General features: G+C 42.2%; 1 long non-coding RNA gene across 1 annotated transcript in view; it reads right to left on the reverse strand.

Annotated features, from left to right (window-relative positions):
- LOC110345001 (uncharacterized) overlaps positions 1 to 13,599 on the reverse strand; it is a 535,785-nt gene extending 522,186 nt beyond the window's left edge. Inside the window, exon 1 of the long non-coding RNA XR_015444653.1 lies at positions 10,013 to 13,599. This is a non-coding gene — a long non-coding RNA (uncharacterized LOC110345001). The remainder of the gene's footprint in view (positions 1 to 10,012) is intronic.
- Positions 13,600 to 21,048: the final 7,449 nt, after the last annotated feature.

The raw sequence follows: 21,048 nt of genomic DNA on the forward strand, positions 1-21,048 counted from the left end.
AAATGTATAATTGATATTGTGTAACAGGAAGAAAAGGTCTAAAGGAGCAGGGGAAGTGGGAGGGGTAGGGGAAAGGAAAGAAGGGAAAAGAAAAAATATGAGAAAAGGAAAAAAATGGAAACAAAGTCTTTGCAAATAGGGAAGGGTGGAGGGGGTGAAGGGAGGTCAGGGGAAGGGGAAAAAAATACGAATCAAGATGCTCATGTAATGGTACAAGATCCCAATGATGAATGTAACTGTATTTTATACCTAAAATGTACCAATAAACTTAATGGCGGAAAAAAAAAAAGAATGAAGTAACAAGAGATCCACCAGTCACCTTGGAACCCACAAATGAGCCAGCTGTGGGATGAAGCGGATACTGTAGGAAGCATAGCAGACAGAAGAAATTAGAGTCTTCATGAAATTGTTCAAGTGCTAGATCAAGCTTCACCTCATACCCCTAAAGTTTTTGGTTATGTGAGCCAGTAAATTTTCTCCACTGTTTAAGATATTGTAAGTAGGGCTTTATGTAACTTGAAACTAAAAGCCATTTAAATGACAATGTATACATGTGATATATTTTGAGGAAAGAAACCATAATTTCTAAAAGATCCTCAAAGGAATCTGTGACCTCACCAAGGAGAGATTTAAAATCCCTAAATTGGGGAAATATCGAAGGTTTCTTGCAGCATTAACATTGTATAATATCATAAATCTATGGTATTCTAAATTGTTGGCTTGACAACTCATGTATAATCCTTGCCATTGTAAAAAGTTTTATTTTTTCAAATAAAGTCGGATTAGAAATACATGGTCATTATAGAAACGCGCAAGCTACAGGGGGAAGTAACTAAAAAAGATAACCACAGGGGCCTGGGATTTAGCTCAGTGGTTTCCCTGCCTGCTCCACAAGTGCAAGGACCCAAGTTCAATCCCTGGTACCAAAAAAAAAAAAAAAAAAAGGATAACCACGGCAAATATTTTGGAAAATTCTTCCCAAGATTTTCAGCAGAGGCAGGCCTGTCAGGTGAGCTCTGTGGGGACCTGAGCTGGGTAAGAAGCCTCCTGCTGGGGTTCAGCTGCAGGAAATCCCTTTAATCTAGGAATCAGCTTGAGCAGTATGAAGGAGACCCTAGCTCCTTGGGCTGCTCTTATTTTTCAGTTGGTTCAAGACTATCTCCAGCAGGGAAGAAGGGTGCTATTTACTGTTCCCTTTCAGAAGCAGGCACTAAGACTATGATAACCTCGGTTGTGGTCAGGTCTCTTCTCTCCCCAGTTCCACAGCCGTTTGGGATTCCATGTAAAGGACATAGCTGAAGAAACAACTCTTTCCCCATCTGGATCCACACTACACTCAGGCAAATACAGCAGATAATAGAATTATCATTTATAAAAGCTGCTTCTGTTTATTGAATGGTAGTACTGTGCCCTGCATTGTGATAAATGCTTTACATTGCTCATGCTAACAAAACCCTTTTAGGTAGATACTGTCATCCCATTTCACAGCAGGGAAACTGAGGCTCAGAAAGGCCCTATACACCCACACTCACACCATCAGGAGTGGCTGGGTCAGGGTTCACACTCAGCTAAAGGAGGAACCCCAGAACCATTACCACTCAGGGTTGGTGCCAGCAGCTCTCTGATTGTTTGCTTGTTTTGTGGTACTTGGGATTGAGCCTAGGGCCTTCACACTGAGCTACATCCTCAAACTCATTTCTATATTCTGAGCCAGGGTCTAGGTAAGTTACCCAGGCTGGAATGGAACTTGCAGTCGTCTTGCCTCTGCCTCCCTGAGTGCTGGGGTTACAGGTGTGAACCCCTGTAACTGACAGTTCTGTGGGTTCTCCTGACTGCAGTAAGGAGAGAGCAAGTCAGGGGGAATGGGGACCCCACATCCTACAGCACCCAGTTGAGGGCATCCCGCCAGCCTCTGAGCCCCTCCAGTCTTCATCTCTCCAGAGGTAACACCACACCGCAAGGAGCTTTTTAGTTTCTAGTTTTTAGGATAAAATTCTCAAAACATAAAATTCACCATTTAAACTTGTACAATTTAGGGGAAACTTAGTACATTCACAATGTTGCACAACTACCATTTCTATCTAGTTCCAAAAGACATCACCTAAAAGGAAACCCCATTAACCTATGACTCCCATTCTTCCCTTCCACAGCCTCCAGCAACCACAAATCAGCTTCTTGTCTCTGTGGAATTACCTATTCTGGACCCTCCACATGAACAGAATCCCCTTGGGACAGCTCTCAAAACTCACAGGTGGTGATGGAAAACACAGAAGAAATGGACAGATTCCTAGACATGTATGAATTACCAAAGTTGAATGAAGATGACCTAAAAATTCTAAACGACCCAATATCAATCAATGAAATTGAAAACGTAATTAAAAACTTACCAACTAAGAAAAGCCTGGGTCTTGATGGCTTCACTGCTGAATTCTGCAAGACATTTAGAGAGGAACTACTGCCACTACTGTTTAAACTCTTCAGTGAAACTGAAAGGGAAACAATGCTCCCGAATTCATTCCTGGAAGCAGCATGACTTTGATCCCCAAAGCAGAGAAAGACCCAACCGAAAAAGAGAACTATAGGCCAATCTCACTAATGAACAGAGATGCAAAAATCATTAATAAGGTACTGGCAAAGAGAATACAGAAGATCATCAAGAAGATCATATACCATGAGATTCAGCACAGGGATGCAGGGATAGTTCAATATACCCAAATCAATAAATGTAATACACTATAGTAACACAGCCAAGGACAAAAACCATATGATCATCTCAATCGATGCAGAAAAAGCATTTGACAAAATCCAACATGTATTTATGATAAAAACTCTCCAAAAAGTTGTAATAGATGGTCTCTTCAATCTGATAAAAGCCATCTATGAAAAACCAACAGCCAATATCATATTAAATGGTCAAAAACTGAAATCCTTCACACTAAAATCAGGAGCAAGACAAGGATGTCCACTATCACCATTCCTGTTCAATATAGTTTGGGAAACATTACCCAGAAATAAAGATGGGAAATGCAGAAGTCAAATTATCATTATTTGCAGATGAAATGATACTCTATATAGAAGACCCTAAGAACTTCACCAAAAATCTTCTAGACTTAATAACCAAATTCAGTATAGTAGCTGGATACAAGGTCAACACATGAAAATCAATAGCTTTTCTGTACACAAAAAACAGACTCACTGAGAGAGAAATGGGGCAATCAATTCCTTTCACAACAGCATCCAAAAAATTGAAATACCTAGGAATCAACCTAACAAAAGAAATCAAAGACCTTTACTCTGAAAACTATAGCACTCTGAAAAGAGATTGAAGATGATAGCAGAAAATAGAAAGACATCCCTTGCTCCTGGGTAGGAAGAATCAACATAGTGAAAATGGCCATACTTCCAAAACTGCTATATAGATTCAACGCAATCCCAATTGAAATCCCAGCAGCATACTTCACAGACCTGGAGAAAACAATCCAAAAATTCATTTGGAACAAGAAGAGGCCTAGAATAGCAAAAGCAATACTAGGCAATAAAGACAAGGTAGGAGGTATCACAATCCCCAACTTGAAACTATACTACAAAGCTACTGTGATAAAAACACCATGGTACTGGCAAAGAAACAGACCTGAGGACCAGTGGAACAGATTAGAAGATGCAGAAACAACTCTAGACGCACTCAGCCACCTCATTTTCAACAAAGGAGCCAAACAACCTCACTTGAGGAAAGATAGCCTCTTTAATAAATGGTGCTGGAAAAATTGGGTTTCAACTTGCCAAAGATTAAAACTAGACCTATATCTCTCACCATGCACTAAACTAAAATCAAAATGGATTAAAGATCTAAATATTAAAACAGAAACACTGAACCGGCTGGAACAGACATTAGGTAAAACTCTTGAAGACATTGGTGTAGGAAAAGATTTTACGAACAAAACCTCAGTTGTCCATGAACTAGCACAAACAATCAACAAGTGGGATCTCTTCTTAGTAAAAAGCTTCTGCACAACAAGAGAAACCACTAACAGTGTGAAGAGACAACCCACAATGTGGGAAAAAATCTTCACCAGCTGTCCCTCAGACAAAGGTCTACTATCTAGAACATATACAGAACTTTAAAAAAATCAGACCTCCCAAATTTAAAGACTCAACCCAAAAATGGGCATCTGAAATGAACAGACATTTCTCAGACAAAGTAGAAATAGCAAATAAATATATGAAAAAATGTTCAACATCACTGGTCATTCAAGAGATACAAATGAAAACAATGCTGAGATTCCACCTCACCCCAGTAAGAACGGCTGCCATCATAACATCAACCAATAATAAATGCTGATGGGGCTGTGCAGAAAGAGGAACCCTAATACACTGCTGGTGGGAGTGCAGACTGGTGCAACCACTATGGAAATCCATATGGAGATACCTCAAGGAACTAGGACTGGAAGTCCCATTTGACCCAGCTATTCCCCTGCTGGGTATCTTCCCCAAAGAATTAAAAGAATCATACCACAGTGATATATGTGCACCCATGTTCATAGCAACACAATTCGTGATAGCTAAAACTTGGAAGCAACCCCATCGCCCATCAACTGGAGACTGGATAAATAAAATGTGGGTTTTTTTATAAAATGGTGTACTACTCAGCCATAAAGAATGAGAAACTAGAGACATTTATACCTAAAAGGATGCACATTGAGGCGATACTCTTAAGTGAAATTAATAGGTCACACAAATAGTTTCTCTAGAGTGAGGAACTGAAAGTGAAAATAAGGACTAAAAGGTATAATAGGTAATGTGAAATAGGAAGAAAAGGTACAAGGTGGAAGGGGAAGTGAGAGGGGTAGGGGAAAAGAAAGAAAGGAATGGAATTACTATGAGAAAATGAAAAAATGGAAACAAAGTCTTTGTAGATAGGGAGGGATGGAGGGGTTGAAGGGAGGGCAGGGGAAGGGGAAAAAATAAGAACCAAGAGAGATTCTGTAAAGGCGCAAATTTCCAATGATGAATGTTATTACATGGTATACCTTAAATGTACCAATAAAATTAATTTTTTTTAAAAAAAACTCACAAATGGTGTAGTCGGGACAGCTTCTCCACGCCCAGGGTAGACAGGAAGCACCTCTCCATGCCGACCTTGACTCCTTGCTCCAGCCCTGTGCTGCCATTTGCTGTTGTCTCCATGACTGACCAATGCTTCCTCTTCCTTCTCCCCACATCTTCTCTAAACAAAACCTTCCCAATCCATGAGCAAGGGAAGGTGCCTTATCCTCAGCAGATGACCTAGAAAATCCTAAGATTCAATGCTTCTCTTGGCTCTAGAGGTCAGGACCAAAATGGCACTGATTTCTATGCAGTCCAATACTTCAAACCACAAGGGTACTGCTGGGTACAGCAGTCCTCAGTGGATTAACATATCCTTGAGCTCTCTTCTACCCCCGGCCCATTGGCCTTCACCCTTGGCACAGCAGCTCCAAAAACATCCTTATAATGTATTATCTCTTCTTTCACAACTAATTCTAGTGCTTCCCGTAGTGGTACCTCTGGCAATGAATGAGACTGTTTTATTTCTGTGGATTTTTTTCTCTTCTGGTTTAAGAAGACAGGAGAGCGCTTAGTATGTCCATTCACAGATGAATGGATAAAGAAAATGTGGTATTTATACTCAGTGGAGTACTACTATGCCATAAAGGATAAACTTGAGTTATTTGTAGAAAAATGTATGCACTTTGAGATCATGTTAAGTAAATCAGATATACAAGTTTAAAAACACATGGTTTCTCTTATATGAAATACTCTCTATATAAATAAAGTGTGAAATAAAATAAATAGTAGGAAAAAAGAAAGAAAAGTTATTGTTAGCCAGCATGGACAATGTATCTAAAAGCATACCTTGATTTAATATAATTGTCTTAAGCGTTTTATATATTTTTTTACCTATTAGTCCGGTAGTTAACCAGTATATATGATAACTAATCTTATGACTTATGAGATAATTAACATGATGCTGGCTGTATTAGTATTTGCAAAAGAGACGGATGTAATGCAGGACACAGGAATCTTCAATATTAGCATACAATCTTCACCCACAGAGTCAAATGTACAAAAGGGCGAGAAATCAGTTCACGGGCTCGAGATCCACAGAATCCAGCCAAGGGCTTGCAGCCCACCTACAGCAATGTCCCTCGCAAGTCTGTAACAGAAGGCCAAAGGGACTGCGATGGGAGACCAGAGGATCTGCCCTGCAAAGGCCAAGGGGCAGTGCTAGAGGCTAGGAAGTCTAAGCAAGCAGGCCGAAAGGCAGGAGCTGAACCTGAAGTGTCTGTTTGAAAAGCCAGGAGACGAAGCCCAAGGCAAAGGCAAAGATGGAGCTCCTTGAAAACAGGTGAAGACTCTCTAAGGAAAACCAGCGGAACGAAGCTCTATCAAGGAAGATCAGCAAGAAATTCTCCCCTCCTATTCTCCTTTTATACCATTCTGACAACACTCCTCCTAAGCGGGTCTTCCACGTGCAGAACCAGGCTGACTCAGTTCAGCTGGGCATTCCCGCTCTAGCTGACCATTAATTAACCACAACACTGGCAAAATAGAAGTAGGGTGGAGGAAAGGGGAAATTAGAATTGAGGTGTGTGTGTACAATTCCTTACCATGAATGTAATCACTGTATACTGCAAACATGTACTAATAAAAATTTTTTAAATGGGCAAGTGAAATCAATTGGTACGGGCAGCAGAAGTGACCAATTCATTTCACGTGCCCACTGTTTAATCTTCTGGATTTCTGTTTGCTACCTTTTCACAGACTGTAATTTTTTGCTAAATCGGTCATTCATGTTTTGTATCATTATGTTTATCTCAGCTAGCTTGTTTTTTGTGTCTTCTATAAACTTGCTGACCATTTTGTTTAAGTCCACTATCTATTCAGTTATATCTTCTTTGAGCTCACTAAGCACTGTATTCATCAATTATTTCCTCTTTTATCACTTTGGATAATTCATCTGTGTGGTTTTTTTATTTCCTCCCCTTTTTTCCCCATGGATCAGCTCTGGGTTATTTGACAGTTTTGGAGGCATTTTACTGCCTTGTCTTCTCACGTTTCTATTGCTTTTGTTTGTTTTGTTCTTTGTTTTGAAGTTTGCAGGTTGATTATGATGGAAAGACTTTGCTGCTAGTACGGAGTCTTTTTAGTCAGTGTGCAGACATCTCTTCAACATACTGATTTCATTTCTTTTGGACATAGATATCCAGTTGTGGGATTGCTGGATCACAGTAGTCTGTTTCTTTTTACTTTTTTTAAGGAAACTTCTTTTTTGTGTGACTATATTAATTTACATTCACACCAACTGGGTGCAGTGTGTCCTGTTCTCTACGTCCTCAAAGGCACTCGTTATCTCTAGTGTTTTTGAAGATAGCCATGAATCAAATGCTATCTCACTGAGGTTTTAATTTGCATATCCTTGATGACTAGTGATGTTGACCATTTTTTCGTACACTTGTTGGCCATCTGTATATCTTCCTTTGAAAATATCTATTTGGATCTTTTGCTTTTTTTTTTAGTTGAGTTATTTTGAGGTTTTTATATATTGAGTTGTTTTTTATACATTATAATTATTAGCCTCTTGCCAGATATATAGTTTGCAAATATTTTCCTCTATTTTTAGGAAGTCTCTTTACTCTATTGATTTTAGTTCTTTATTGACAATTTTCCACATTTATTTTGACATAACCCCATCTGTCTATATTTGCTTTTGTTTCCTGTGCTTTGGAAGCCTTATCCAAAATACGACTGCCCTATCTATGTCTTATATAGTTTTCCCTATGGTTTCTTCTAGCAGATTCATAGTTTGAGGTTTCACTTTAAGGTCTTGAATCCATTTTGAGTTGGTTTTTTTTTTTTTGATAAGGTGAGACATAGCATCTAGTTTTATTCTTCTGCATGTGGATATCCCATTTTCACAGCACCATTCATGGAAGATGCTTTCTTTATGCAATGTGTATTCTTAACATCTTTGTTAAAGATCAGTTGGCTAAAGATGCATCAGTTTAACTTCTATATTCTCTATTATGTCCTCTTGTTCTGTATGGGTTTGTTTTGGGTTTTTTGGTTTTGATTTTTGTGTTTTGTTTTGTTTTGTTTTTCTCGGTACCGGGGACAGAACTCAGGACTTGGTGCTTTCGAGGCAGGCGTGTTGCCACTGACCTAAATCCCCAGCTTCTGTGTGTCTGTTTTTATGCCATCAACATTGCTATTTTTATTTTTATAGCTTTGTAGTATGTTTTGAAGTCAGATAGTGAAATTCCTCCTGTTTTGTTCTTTTTGCTCAATGCCTTGGCTATTTGGCTGTTTTGAGTATGCCTATTTGTTCTTGTGGCCCCATATGAACTTTAAGTTTTTCTATATCTATGAAGAATGTCATTGGTATTTTGATAAGGATAGCATTGATTCTCCAAAGCCTTTGGGCTTTTCTTTTTCCTTTGGTACTGGGGATTAGACCTAGGGTGCTCTACGACTGGGCTACATGGTCTTTATTTTTTATTTTGAGACATGATGTCACTAAGTTGCTCGCTTCACTTGGACATTTTGGCAGTAACGAATTTTCTAATCCATGAATGGATTAGAATCTTTCTGTGTTTGGGAGGGCTCTGAAATTTCTTTAATCAATATATTATAGTTTTCATTGTAGAGCTCTTTCGCTTTTCTGGTTAAATTTATTCCTAGATATTTAAATTTTGTGTAGCTATTATAAATGACAGCACTTTCTTGATTTGCTTCATATAAGTCACTATTGGTGTGTAACTATTTGTGTATAAGAATGCTACTCATTTTTGTGTGTTGACTTTGTTGAATGTATTAGTTCTAACAGGTTTTAGTGGACTCTTTCGGGTTTTCCGAATATAAGATCATGTCATCCTCAGTGATAATGTGACTTCTTTCCAATTTGGATGCCCTATAATTTTTTTTCCTCTTAATTTCTCTGGCTAGGATTTAGTACTGTGTTGAGTAAAAGTGGTGAAAGCTGGGCTGAGGATTTAGCTCAGTGGTTTCGCCGCCTGCTGTGCAAGCGCAAGGAGCAGAGTTCGATCCCCGGTACCAAAAACAAACAAACAAAAAAAAAGGGGTGAAAGTTGGCATCATTGTCATGTTCCAGAGTTTAGAGTGAAAGCTTTCAGCTTCTCCCCATTCAGCATGAAGTTAGCTACTGGCTATTATAAATGGCCATTATTATGTTGAGGGACATTCACTCTATCCCTAGTCTATTCGGTCTTTTCATCACGAAGGGGTGTTAGATTTGGTCAAACGCCTTTTCTGCATCTGCTAAGATGATGGTATGTTTCTGACCTTCAGTCTGTTGATGTACTGTTCATGTGTATTGGTTTGCATATTTGGAACCATCCTTGCTTCATCCTTAGGATGATCACAGTGAATAATCTTTTTTTTTTTTTTGGTACCAGGGATCAAACTTGGGACATTGTGCTTCTGAGGCAGGCACCAGAACCACTGAGCTAAATCCCCGGCCCCAGTGAATAATCTTTTAAATATGGTTTTGTATTTAGTTTGCTTCTTCTTTGCAGACTTCCACCTGCCAACTGCTGTATTTCATTCAGGCCTCTCCGCAAATGTCACCCTTCAGAAAGCCATCCTGGCTCTCCCCTAAAAGAGCAGCCACTGTCAGTCTCCCTCTCTTTACTTTATACTATTTTTCTTATAGTATCTCTTACTTCCCACTTGACATTTTATATCTACTTACTTGTTGTCTGCCTTTCCCATAGAAAAATAAGATCCATAAGGACAGGAAATTTGTCTTGCTTGTTCACTGCTATATCCCTAGGACCTCAACTAGTGCCTGGCAATTAAAAGGTACTGATAAATTTTTAATAAATGAATAAACAGATATGGATATGCATATAGATAGATACAGATGATCTGCAGATGGATGATCTAGAGATACATGATATAGAGAGAGAGAGAAGAAAGCGATATCAGGATCACCAGCAAGCCAGGCAGACTTTACCTGTGGCTGTCTCCATAGGGTGATGAGAAAAGTGACAAAATGATGATGCTGATGTTCCACTAGAGAAAACGCAGCCTTTTTGCATGAGGCTTGCCTCCCGAAGAGATGGAAGCCTCTGTCAGGTAAGAAAAAAAATTTTTTTTCACAAAATTAGGACTAAAGAATATGAAGTCCAAGTCACCAGTGGGGAAACCAAACCAAAAGAGGGGGGTGTGGTCACACCCACAATAGCAGAGGGCTTTTTATTTTACAGAGCATCTTCACATCCTTTTTTCTCATTTACCCCTCACAATGACTGCTAGACAAATGGTGGTAAACTGGTAGTGTTACAACTATATTTCCATATAATCATTAGCCTCCTGGATTTGTGCGCTAAGTGACAAGTTGAGATGGGGTGTAGCTCAGTTCTAGAACGCTTGCCTAGTATGTGTAAAGGCTTTGGGTTTGATCCCCAGCACCACACACACACACAAGATAAAAAGATAAATTTTGCATTATGTGTATTTTAACACAATTTAAAAACACTTATTAGCCAAAACTCCAGTTTGCAGTAAAGCCCAAAGAGGCTATGACTTGTAAAAATCACACGGCTAGGGCAACACTGGAATTTGGAAGGTCAGAACTCGACACTGGAACTTCTGAGCCCAGCTCTGCACCTCCTGCACAAGGGAAAGAGAACCCTTGGGGCAAAAAGAATTTTCTCAACACAACACACAAAGCCCCGGCCAGAAGCTAAAGCTTGGTGCCTTGGGTTCTCCTGGGGCCTTGCGATGTGCTAACCCAGCGGCTGCTCTTGCAGTTCAGCTGCAGAAGTCAGCTTCTTCCGTGATGTCATGAGGAAGGGCGGCCGATCCAACAGAGGACAATTCAATACAGACTGCGTGTCACCGATTCTCATTGTGTGACAATTAATTTGCTTGGGGACCAAGTGTGTGCAATGTTTTCATTAACATGCAAAGTAAGATAAACATTTATGCATCTTTTACCCGCTGATTTCTGTAGGGATAATTCCTGTCAGTGTCTGCAAAAGATATTTCCATTGACAGTGCTTATCTCCTCCACTTGAAATTGCACTTGAGAAACAAGAACAAACACAAAACAGTATTTTTATAGAGGAACAGTGACTAACAGGGGCCAGATATTAAAGAAAAGCTGTCTGTGGCCATATCGCCCCAAACGAACCCAGTCTTGCCTGATCTCAGCAGAGAAGTATCTGGCCAGAGGTTCTGGGCCACACTAGTTCAGGGTACCAAGTGATGAAGAGCCGGGCTTGAGTGTGTAGGCGCTCTACAAAGGCTTCTCAGAAGAGCCATCTGAGTGTCTTGATGTCTGTTTAATACACGGCACTGTCCCCGGGATGGGCCACCTCTGCTCTAATGCCCCCATCACTGTGTTGAGGCAGAACCTGAGACCTAATTATCCATGTTACAGTCACAGGTGGAGCACATTTAGATGACACTTCTCTCTTTCATATGGGCTGCCTGGTCTTACTGCAGTTCCAGGCCTACAAGTACCTAAAGGTAAACTTTGTTATCAAAGTCCCGTTTGAATCTTAGAGCCATCACTTAGCACCTGTATGACCTTGAAGAAATTACCTGATCTTCCTGATGCGTGTGCTCATCTCAAAAAGAGAAAGGATAATAATATTGCCAACTTTACATGACTGTTATGTGAATGAAATGAGGTGATGGGCATGTGTAAAGCACTGAGCACAGTGCCTGACAGCATTATAGGCTCAATAAATTGGCCTATATATAGAATAAACACCCCAGTGCCTAATGTGATGTTAATCACACAACATGCTCTATAAATATTTAGCAGTGATTATCCCAGTGCCATGAGAGTAACCAATTCCTTTGTTGTTTTTTGCTGTATTTTGTCCAATAGCCATTTATATTTATTGAGCATGTACTATGTGCTGGGCCCTGTCTCAAGTATTGTGTGTGTGCTAACTTGCGTAATCTTTATACCCTCAGCAATTCCAGCAGTTGGGGAGAGCAGGACTGGGCACCAGGTTGACTGGCTCCCACAGGCCTGCCCTTTGACCACCATCCTTGCCAAGAAGCAATTTTATTTCTTTGTCTTCAGAAAAACAAAATGTTATTTTAAAAACAACTTAAGATTCCAAATCCCTATTTGTTAAATAACTATCAACTCCCATCTGAACTGCTAAGAACCTAGAAATATTAAGACACTGACACTTCCTTCAATTCTGACAAAAAAAATTTGCATGGACAGCAGAAGTGTAAGGTGCTGGTAAAGATGCTATCGGAAATAGAATAAATAGGAGAAATGGAAAAACTGCACTTTAAAACTGCAATTTTTGTTACAAAAAAGGGAAAACAAACCAAATGCTTTCCATTCATTCCAAAGATCATCAAAACTGTTTGACTTCCGCCACTCCTGGGCACTGTGAATCACTATTCATTTCAGGCTTACCATGTGCGCAGTCACTATGCTAAAATCTTCACCTACACTGTCTCATTCAGTCCTCTTAACAAACCAATGAAATGGGTACAATTCAAATCCCTACTCTGCAAATGAGGAAACCAAAGCCTTCGAAGGGGAACGATTTTCTGGGGGCTTCCAGCAGGTAAGCCTATTTAAACTATGTGACACGTGGCTGGTGCAGGCAATGATTCCATTTTCCTTTTCTTCCTGTGTCCTGAAAATCAGCACACCTGATTAGTACTTGAAACATTCCTGGTGGGGTGAATACCAACTTTTTAATACACTCCCATTGCTAAATATCAGTGCATCTGGAAGACACAAAACTTTAAATGCAGACACTTACAGAGCCACTGAGTTCTGGAGAATTCCACTCTCTGAATTTATGGACCTCTTTTTACATCTTCTAGGAGCACATCTTTCCCCAAGTTTAGCATTTGGAGATGGGCCTGAGGTGGAGGGAAACGGATCACGCTGCTCTTGCTTGCTAATTCTCAATTCCAACATGTTCTATTACACCTGATTTACAGCCTGACAGGGCTCATTCCAGTCCACAACCTTGCGCTGGTAAAATGCACAGGGGAGAATTTATTAGCGATGTACTCGTCTTAATGCACTGTAGGGAATTTTTTAAGTGAAAAAAGGCTCAAGAAGCAGGGCATTTTCAAAGAGCCAATTATGAATAACAATCGTTTGATGGCCAAGCGCAGTAGATCTTCCAGCTCATTCGGTTTTCATCTAATTAAATCTTTCATTTCCACAGGCAGCTTGCCGTGAGCGCTTGTGTTTGCCTTTGTCGGCCAGAAATAATCAATAGGCGAAATGTGGGCGCATTTCAGCATTTATTAGCTACTCAATTGGAAGTTGTTTTATTTTAAAAACATCTTTGCCTTTGTTCTGTTCTGGGTAAATCGACAGCTTTGGAGAATAATAAATGACAGAACACTAGTTTATATTATCCCATTAGGAGCAAAGAAATCGGGGATGAAAGTGAGCTCAGAGAGAAATTGAAAAACACTTTAAAACTGCAATTTTTGTTACAAAAAAGGGAAAACAAGCCAAATGCCTTCCATTCATTCCAAAGATCATCAAAACTATTTGACTTCCGCCAGATAATACCTTCCAAAAAGATGACAATAAGCTTACCTCTTTCCGAAGTTTTCCGCTTTTATTTGCAGCTCATATTTAGTTCTTCGTTAATTTCCAGTGAAGCCACTACATGGATTAGGAAGGGAAAAGCAGGTGCACCTGCTTCAGTGAACTTGAAGCCCAAGTGTTCCCATCTTACGTAGCAGGAACACTGGTAAGAGGAGGAAACCGTAAGAACAAAATGGAGGTCTACCATGGTGGCTGATTGCGGACAATCATGGCTGCATGATTGCGGACATCCTATTGGCCACACCTTGGCCAATAGGATTCAAGCTGATCAGAGGGCCTCCCTATGAAATCCTGACTAGTAGAGCCAGACATGATTCTCCACTTCTATGAATCATATGAAGCCAAAGGAAACCTAACCGAGAATGGTGATTGCCAGAAGCTAAGGGTGAGCGGGGATGGGAATTTAGGGTTTCCAACCGGAACAGAGTTTCAGTTTGGTAAGAATGAAGATGTGTTATGTACACGTACAAACTCCCCGCGATAACTGTAATCATTATGTACTGCAAACGTGGACTAAAAAATTTTACATTAACTTACATTAATAAAAAATAAAAATAATTAAAATTAACCAGGAAAAAAAATATTCTGGAGATGGATGGTGATGCTGATTGAATAACAAATGCAGTAGAGATATACACTTAGGAAAGGTTAAAATGATAAGTTTAACACTATGTCTATTTTACCACAATTTAAAAAATCGGGATATTTTAAGACCCAAATCTAGTTGTCCTCTGCTTCGCACCTAAACGTACTGCATAACCATTCACTCCATGGCTCAAAGCAGAGACCTGGGAACCTGCCGCATCCCTCTCGACCCCAGCCACCCCAGTCCATTCTACTCCCTCAGTGACTGTCCAGGAAGTCTGCATCCTGTCACTGCCAGCATTCTCCTAGGTCCGCGTGACTTTCTTCTCTTAACTGAATTTGGGTTTTGGTTTCATTTTATTTTCTTTTGTGGTACTGGGGATGGAACCCGGGGGGGGGGGGGTCTCTATCACTGAGCTGCATCCCCAGCCCTTTTTTCTTTTCTACTTTTGAGACCAAGTCTCGATAAGCTGCCAAAGCAGGACTCAAACTTATGACCCTCCAGCCTCAGCCTCCCTCTGTGCTGGGATTACAGGTGAGCACTATTGCGCCCAGCTCATACCTGAATTCATAAATAACCTCTTACCTGGTTTTTCTGCAACTGCTCAGGCCCTGCTCCCCACAGGGTGTTCCCGTCAGCAACTAGAAACTGTGTGCATGGTGGCCACGCCTTTAATCCCAGCACTCGGGAGGCTGAGGAAGGAGGATCGCCACAAGTTCAAAGCCAGCGTGGTCTACACAGCGAGTTCAAGGCCAGCCTGAACTGCATATCAAGACCCTGTCTCAAAAAAACAAAACAAAACAAAAACCAACAGCAACCAGATAGCGCTTTTATGGATAGAACCTGGGTGTTGCCACTCCCTGGTTTCAAAGCTTCACATTACACTGGAATGAAACCTGGACGCCATTCCCAGGCTCCCTGACCTATTCATCCAGTGTCACCCTGTCCCTCACTCCGTACCTCCACCCCTCTCTACACTCTACTTTCGTTAGTTTCTCAAAAGAACAGGTTTCGTGCTCATCTGGGCCCTTGTTTATAGTAATATCTCTGCCTAGAACATTCTCCCCTCATCAGTCACCCAGCCAAACCCTCCTTTCACTTCAGTCCTCAGCAGAAGTGGAATTCTTCCACAGCGTCCCTCTGGGATGCCACACTGCTGACAGAGTCCTTCTGCTGTCCTCCCAAGCACTCTTACTTCCCTCCATGACACTTGCTTGCTTCTGTATTAGTAGATTCCTTCCTACCCTGTCTGATCCTTGAGGTCAATAACCACATCTCCCTTGATTAATATCCCCAGCACCCAATACAATATCTGGGACATAGTAGGCCCTCAGTAAACATCTGTTGGATGAATGAACAAATAAAGGTCTGCACACTTGTTTAGGTTACCCAAACGTAAAACCTGCCTTTCACTCAGCTTCTTCCTGCTGCTTTCTTAGACACCTGGCCAGGCCTCCGCACAGTCACCTGGAGCCACTCGGTGGACACTAGGCTCTGTTCTGTCTGCCTGCTCACAGCGCCCTGACGGTGGGCACGGACACTCAAAGGAAGGCCCCCTTACAAAAGGGTCTCCCCCTCCCTAAGATGGGCAGCAAAGGGCTACTCACCAAAGACACGGTAACTGCTGGCTTCCTGCCCTGAGATAAGCCACACACCACCACTCCTTTGCCTTGGTTTTCCATGCAGTCTTCTGTACCGGTGAACAGATTCCCAGGGACAGCACATGATCCCCACGGGGCCGGAGTCCGAAGTGAGCCCCGGGGTCGCGGCGCTGCGCCTGACTCAGCAGTGCTGTCACACAGTGGGCGCTGGCAGCTCTCTGCCCTCTCCCGAGCCATCTCCGCTCACTCGAGGAGCGCCCGGCAAACCGGTGCTACAGTGGGGATTACTGCTCTTGTGGACCGTCCTTTATTCTTGTTTAATTAGTAATTATCTTAAATTACATGGCTGCTACGATGGGTACTTCCTGGCCGTCCGTGATTAATTCTCCGTCAATGCAGAAACATGAGCTATTCTGGGCTGGGCCGTGAGAGGCTGGGGTGATGGACGCCACTCCGCGCCCTACGGTGTAGTCTGAGCCTAGTGTCCTCCCACAGTGGTTTTACTTCCGTTACCATTAAAGACAAATCTGTCAGAAGGCTTCTCCCTAGACACAGCTCCCACACCGCCACTCCCGTGAGCGTCTGAGAGAGGAAGCCCAGCAGTCCCGCAGCACTTATGCTGGTAGCGCCTTTCCTGTCCCCCTCAAGGGTACTCACGTTTACGGCTAATATTTAAACGGCCATAAATGCATGCCTGATCTGTTGGGACTGATGCTTACCAACTCTGGTTAAAACCTGGGGTGAAATCTCAAATGTGCCTGAGCAAACACAGGGTAGACACATGAAGAAAGCTGGGTACCTTCCTGTTTTCACATTTGAAACATTTAGAAGTGGTTGTGTCTTCTTAATAAATACACTGTTTTCAAATTGTTGAATCCAGGGAGAGAATAAGATGAACCTGGAGCATCTTTTGGGGTCATAAAGGAAGGAAGAGATCAAACAATGATGAGGAAGGGTCAAGAGGACACTGGAGCCAACATGAACTGGCTCCCACCGGCCACACTGGAAACTTCTGAGCATTAAAACAAATGACAGTAGCATATCATAGTCCATCAAATAAAGACCCATGAATGCATGCTGTTAGATATCAATTAATAAATGAAGAGAAAACTTTTCTTTATTAAAAAAAAAGACACTAATAGATGCAGAAGGAATGAGAGCATTGGGAAATCACCATTTGGCCATGATTAGAGTGGTAATTAAATCAGTCAAGAAGCATCACATCGATAGATGCTAGAACTCCAGCAAGTGAAAGGCTGATGTGGAGAGAGACTTTTACAGTCTCAAAGTATCTCCCCACACAATATTTGGTAATGACAAAAAGAATAAAGAGCAACAATACAGTAGAGACACCTGCCAGATGCCAGCCCAGTAAGTGATCAAACTTAAGAACACCAAGAACCAGTCATCAGGAGCTGCCCAGTGGCAGGGACTGAAGCAATTAACAAACAAGCCAGCAAACAACACGGCCAGCAGCTATGACATCCCCCTGAACGTGCATAAGGCAGCTCTAACGGTGAGGAGACAGGACAAGACCACGGGAAGGAGGATCTACGAAAGTCTTCACCCATGCTCGGGCTTGCCAGTATTCCCAAATAACGACCATGTGCCAACACTGTGCCATGAGAGTTAACTCCTCCCTCACAACAACCTGTCCCGGAGGCTCCAGTGCTGTCTCCGCTTAGCAAGGAGAAGCCTGAGGCGCAAAGCAGCAAAATAACTCACCCAGGGTCACCCAGGTAGTGAGTGGCAGAGGCAGAATTTGAACACAGATTTAACTCCAAAGCCTAACTTCCTTTAAAAGAAATAAACTTGTGGCAAAATACAGATAATATAAAATTCATCACATTAGCCATTTTGAAGTGGGTAGTTCTGGGGTATCGGGTACATTCACATTGGAGCTCCAGGGGCACAATCAGTGGGTTACATGGTTCTATATCACTCCCCTTCCTCTTCAGAATTTTCTAACCTTCCCCATCCAAACTCTGTATCTGTTAAACAGTCCCCGACTAGTTCTCTTCCCTGAAGTCCCTGGCATCCACTATTCTGTCTCTATCACTCTGATGCCTCCAGGTATCTCAATTAAATGGAATCACACCAAATTTGTCTTTTGAGACCAGTTAATTCATTTAGTGTAATGTTTTTAAAGTTCATCCATGTTGTAGCATGTCAGAATCTCTTCCTTTTTCAAAGCTGCATGATATTCCCCTGCCTATTTCTACCACATTTTATTTATCCATTCATCCATTGATGGACTCAGGTCATTTTTCCTTCTGGCTATTATGAAGAATGTGGCTGTCAATGTGGCTGTGCAAATATATGTCTGAGTTCTGCTTTCATTTCTTTGGGACATCTGCTCAGAAGTGGGATTTCTGAGTCATGTGGTAACTCTGTAATTTTTTTTTTTTTTTTTAGGAACTTCAATATTGTTTTTCATGGTGGCTGCACCATTTTACTGTTCCCACCAATGCATCAGAGCTCCAACTTCTTCACACCTCGATGACACTGTTATTACCCCTTTTCTTCAGCATGGGGATTGAGCTCAGGGCCCTTGCACTGAGCTACATCCTCAGCCCTCTTATACTTTTTATTTTGAGACAGGGCCTCTCTGAGCTGCCCAGGCTGGGGTCCAACCTGTGGTCCTCCTGTCTCAACCTCCCAGAGTGCTGGGGTTACAGTATATGTGAAAATTTCATGAATTTTTATTTTTACCAGAGTAATAAATACTAGCTTTAAAAATCAGGTGGTGCTAAGAGTTGACAGAGAAAGCAGAAGCACCCATCCCCACTCCCCTCATTCCTGGTGTCCCTCATACTGAGGCCAGGCATCAGATACCATTCTTCCTTGTACTTCGATTTTTCTTAGAATAATGCAAAAAGAGAGCTATTTCCTATACCCATACTGCTATCAAAATTAAAACATATAAAGAGGCTGTCCATTTCAAGAAATATGAAGAGACTGTTTGCCGAACAGTATTTTTGAAAAAGTCTGAAACTTATGAGCTGAGGACCAGTGCAGAGCTCTGGCATGTTCTCCACTGAGACCCTGCTGACGTTTCTCCTGCTGTTCCACTGATGCTCCTGGGGATCAGTGGGCCGGGGATCCTGTCCAAGCTCACACACACACCAGCTCCCCTGCCCTTCTGGCTTCTTCCGGCCTGGAGCAGTCCTCGGCCTGTCCTTGAGTTAGGTGGCAAAGATGAGAAAGTTCTGAAGGTGAAGAGTGATGGTAGTTGTAGAACAACATAAGTGTACTTAATACCACAGAACTGCCCACTTTAAAATGGCTAAGATGATCGATTTGATCTTATCTATATTTTGCCACAAGTTTTGTTTTTAAAGCACGTTAGGCTTTGGTGTTAAATCTGCATTCAAATTCTGACTCTGCTGCTTACTAGTGTGGCCTCCGCCAGTTACTGCACTTCTTTGAGCCCCGGGCTTCTGGACGAGTGGAGACGGCATGGGACCCACAGAACAGGCTTGTTATGAGACAGGAGCAGCTCATGCAGCACAGGGGTTGTCATGATAGCTACCTGATAACACTGGCCAGACTGTAAGCATATGCAGACACAGAGCAGCATGCCACGTGTTCAGAGAACCACACTAGTTTGGTGTGGATGGAGTGTGTAGTAAGGGTCTATGGTGCTAGAGTGAAGAGGTCTTGAAACACCAAGTTGAGGGTATAAACTGTGTCCAAAAGCCTCTGAAGTCCCCTGGAGTGGTGTAAACATGCAGTGAGATACTAGAGAAGAGTGTGGAGAGGGGACCGACAGTGAGCTAACTTTTGGAAAGACAGGCCTCTGTGCATTTCACCTGGTCAAGGTCTTCTGCTTCCCATCCACACCAACCATCAGCATCGTGTGCTTAAAGGAAAATTGATCCTGAAGAGAAAGGCTGCACTGCGCCTTGCACCAGCACCTCGCCGGAGCAGGGACCTCAGAGAGGAGGAAGTCCCCAAGCCACGGGATGTGATGCAGTCGGTTAAGCCGGAAGTGTTCACTCCAACAAGCGGGTCCTCCTTACCTCTGCTCAAACCTCTGTGTGGAGGACCCAGGGCCCGCCCTGCTTCTGTGACCTGACTCTGGCTTCCCTCTGTGCTCTCCACCCGTCCTCTGTCCGAGCCATCTTTGGATCCCAGCTCCTGTGATGAACAAGGCTTGGGTCAGCAGGCGCTTTGCTCAGGGGACGGCCTCCACACCCAAGAGCGGCCCGTGTCCCAGCCTCCTCTCACGGCTGCATTCTAATTCGTCACGTCCCACTACACTCCACTACACCCTTAACCCACCGCCTTCCCGGGATTTCTCTCTGCCTTTGAAACTTCAGCTTTGATGTGAAAACGCGAAGTAGTGAGAGTAACCAAGCACACATTTCTCCTGGTTAGCTGTAGTCTTCCATTTCTCATTCTGCTTTCTGTCTTATTTTTAATTTTAGGGTTCTTTTTAATTACCTAGTTAATATGAATTCCACCTCAAAAATATAAAAAATTTAGAAAAGTAAAATTAGTCACCCACAATGCTGTCACCCAAGTACATCTCTTAACATTCTTAAAATATCAGTCCTTAGCCAGGCATGGTGGCGCATCCTCGTGATCCCAGCACTCAGGAGGCTGAGGCAGGAAGATCACAAGTTCAAGGCCAGCCTAGGCTATATAGTGAGACCCTGTCTCAAAACAACAACAACAACAACAACAACAAATCAACCTTTTTCTTCCTGGCTTTTGTCTTTGCTCTACAAAAAGGCTTACTCCTCAAGTCAGAGAGATTTCACTCATATTTATTCATTTGTATTAAACATCTCATATCTGCAACCCAGGTTCTTTTAATCGGCCTTGGTTTAAGAAGTTCAGAGTCTGTTAACTTCTGCTAAACCATGTGCTGCTTCAGTTGGCAAAGCATTGGGCAGGGAATGGAAAATTGGAGTGGGAAATGGGAGAAACTGATCTTCACCAGTGGACTTAGCCTCTTTGTGCCTCCATTCTGACCCTGGATGTAAAATGTGGGAAATTAGAATTGGAACCCAAATTTGCCCTTTTTTCTATGATAAAATATGGACATACATATGAGGCTGCAGTGTTTGGATGGTCACAAAACACACGCCCTGGATGTAACGATCGTTCAGATCGCAGAGAGGGAGGAAGGCAGAGGGCGGCAGAGAAAGGACGGCACCGCCCAGGGCCCCTGCAGTCACTGCAGTCCGACTGCTGTGTCCTTGGTCCTTTGCTCCACACTCTCATTTACTCGGTAC

The sequence above is a fragment of the Heterocephalus glaber genome, unplaced genomic scaffold (assembly GCF_053883595.1).
Source record: "Heterocephalus glaber isolate CG9 unplaced genomic scaffold, H.glaber_assembly_v1.0 deba00001606, whole genome shotgun sequence".
In the NCBI taxonomy this organism is placed as follows: domain Eukaryota; kingdom Metazoa; phylum Chordata; class Mammalia; order Rodentia; family Bathyergidae; genus Heterocephalus; species Heterocephalus glaber.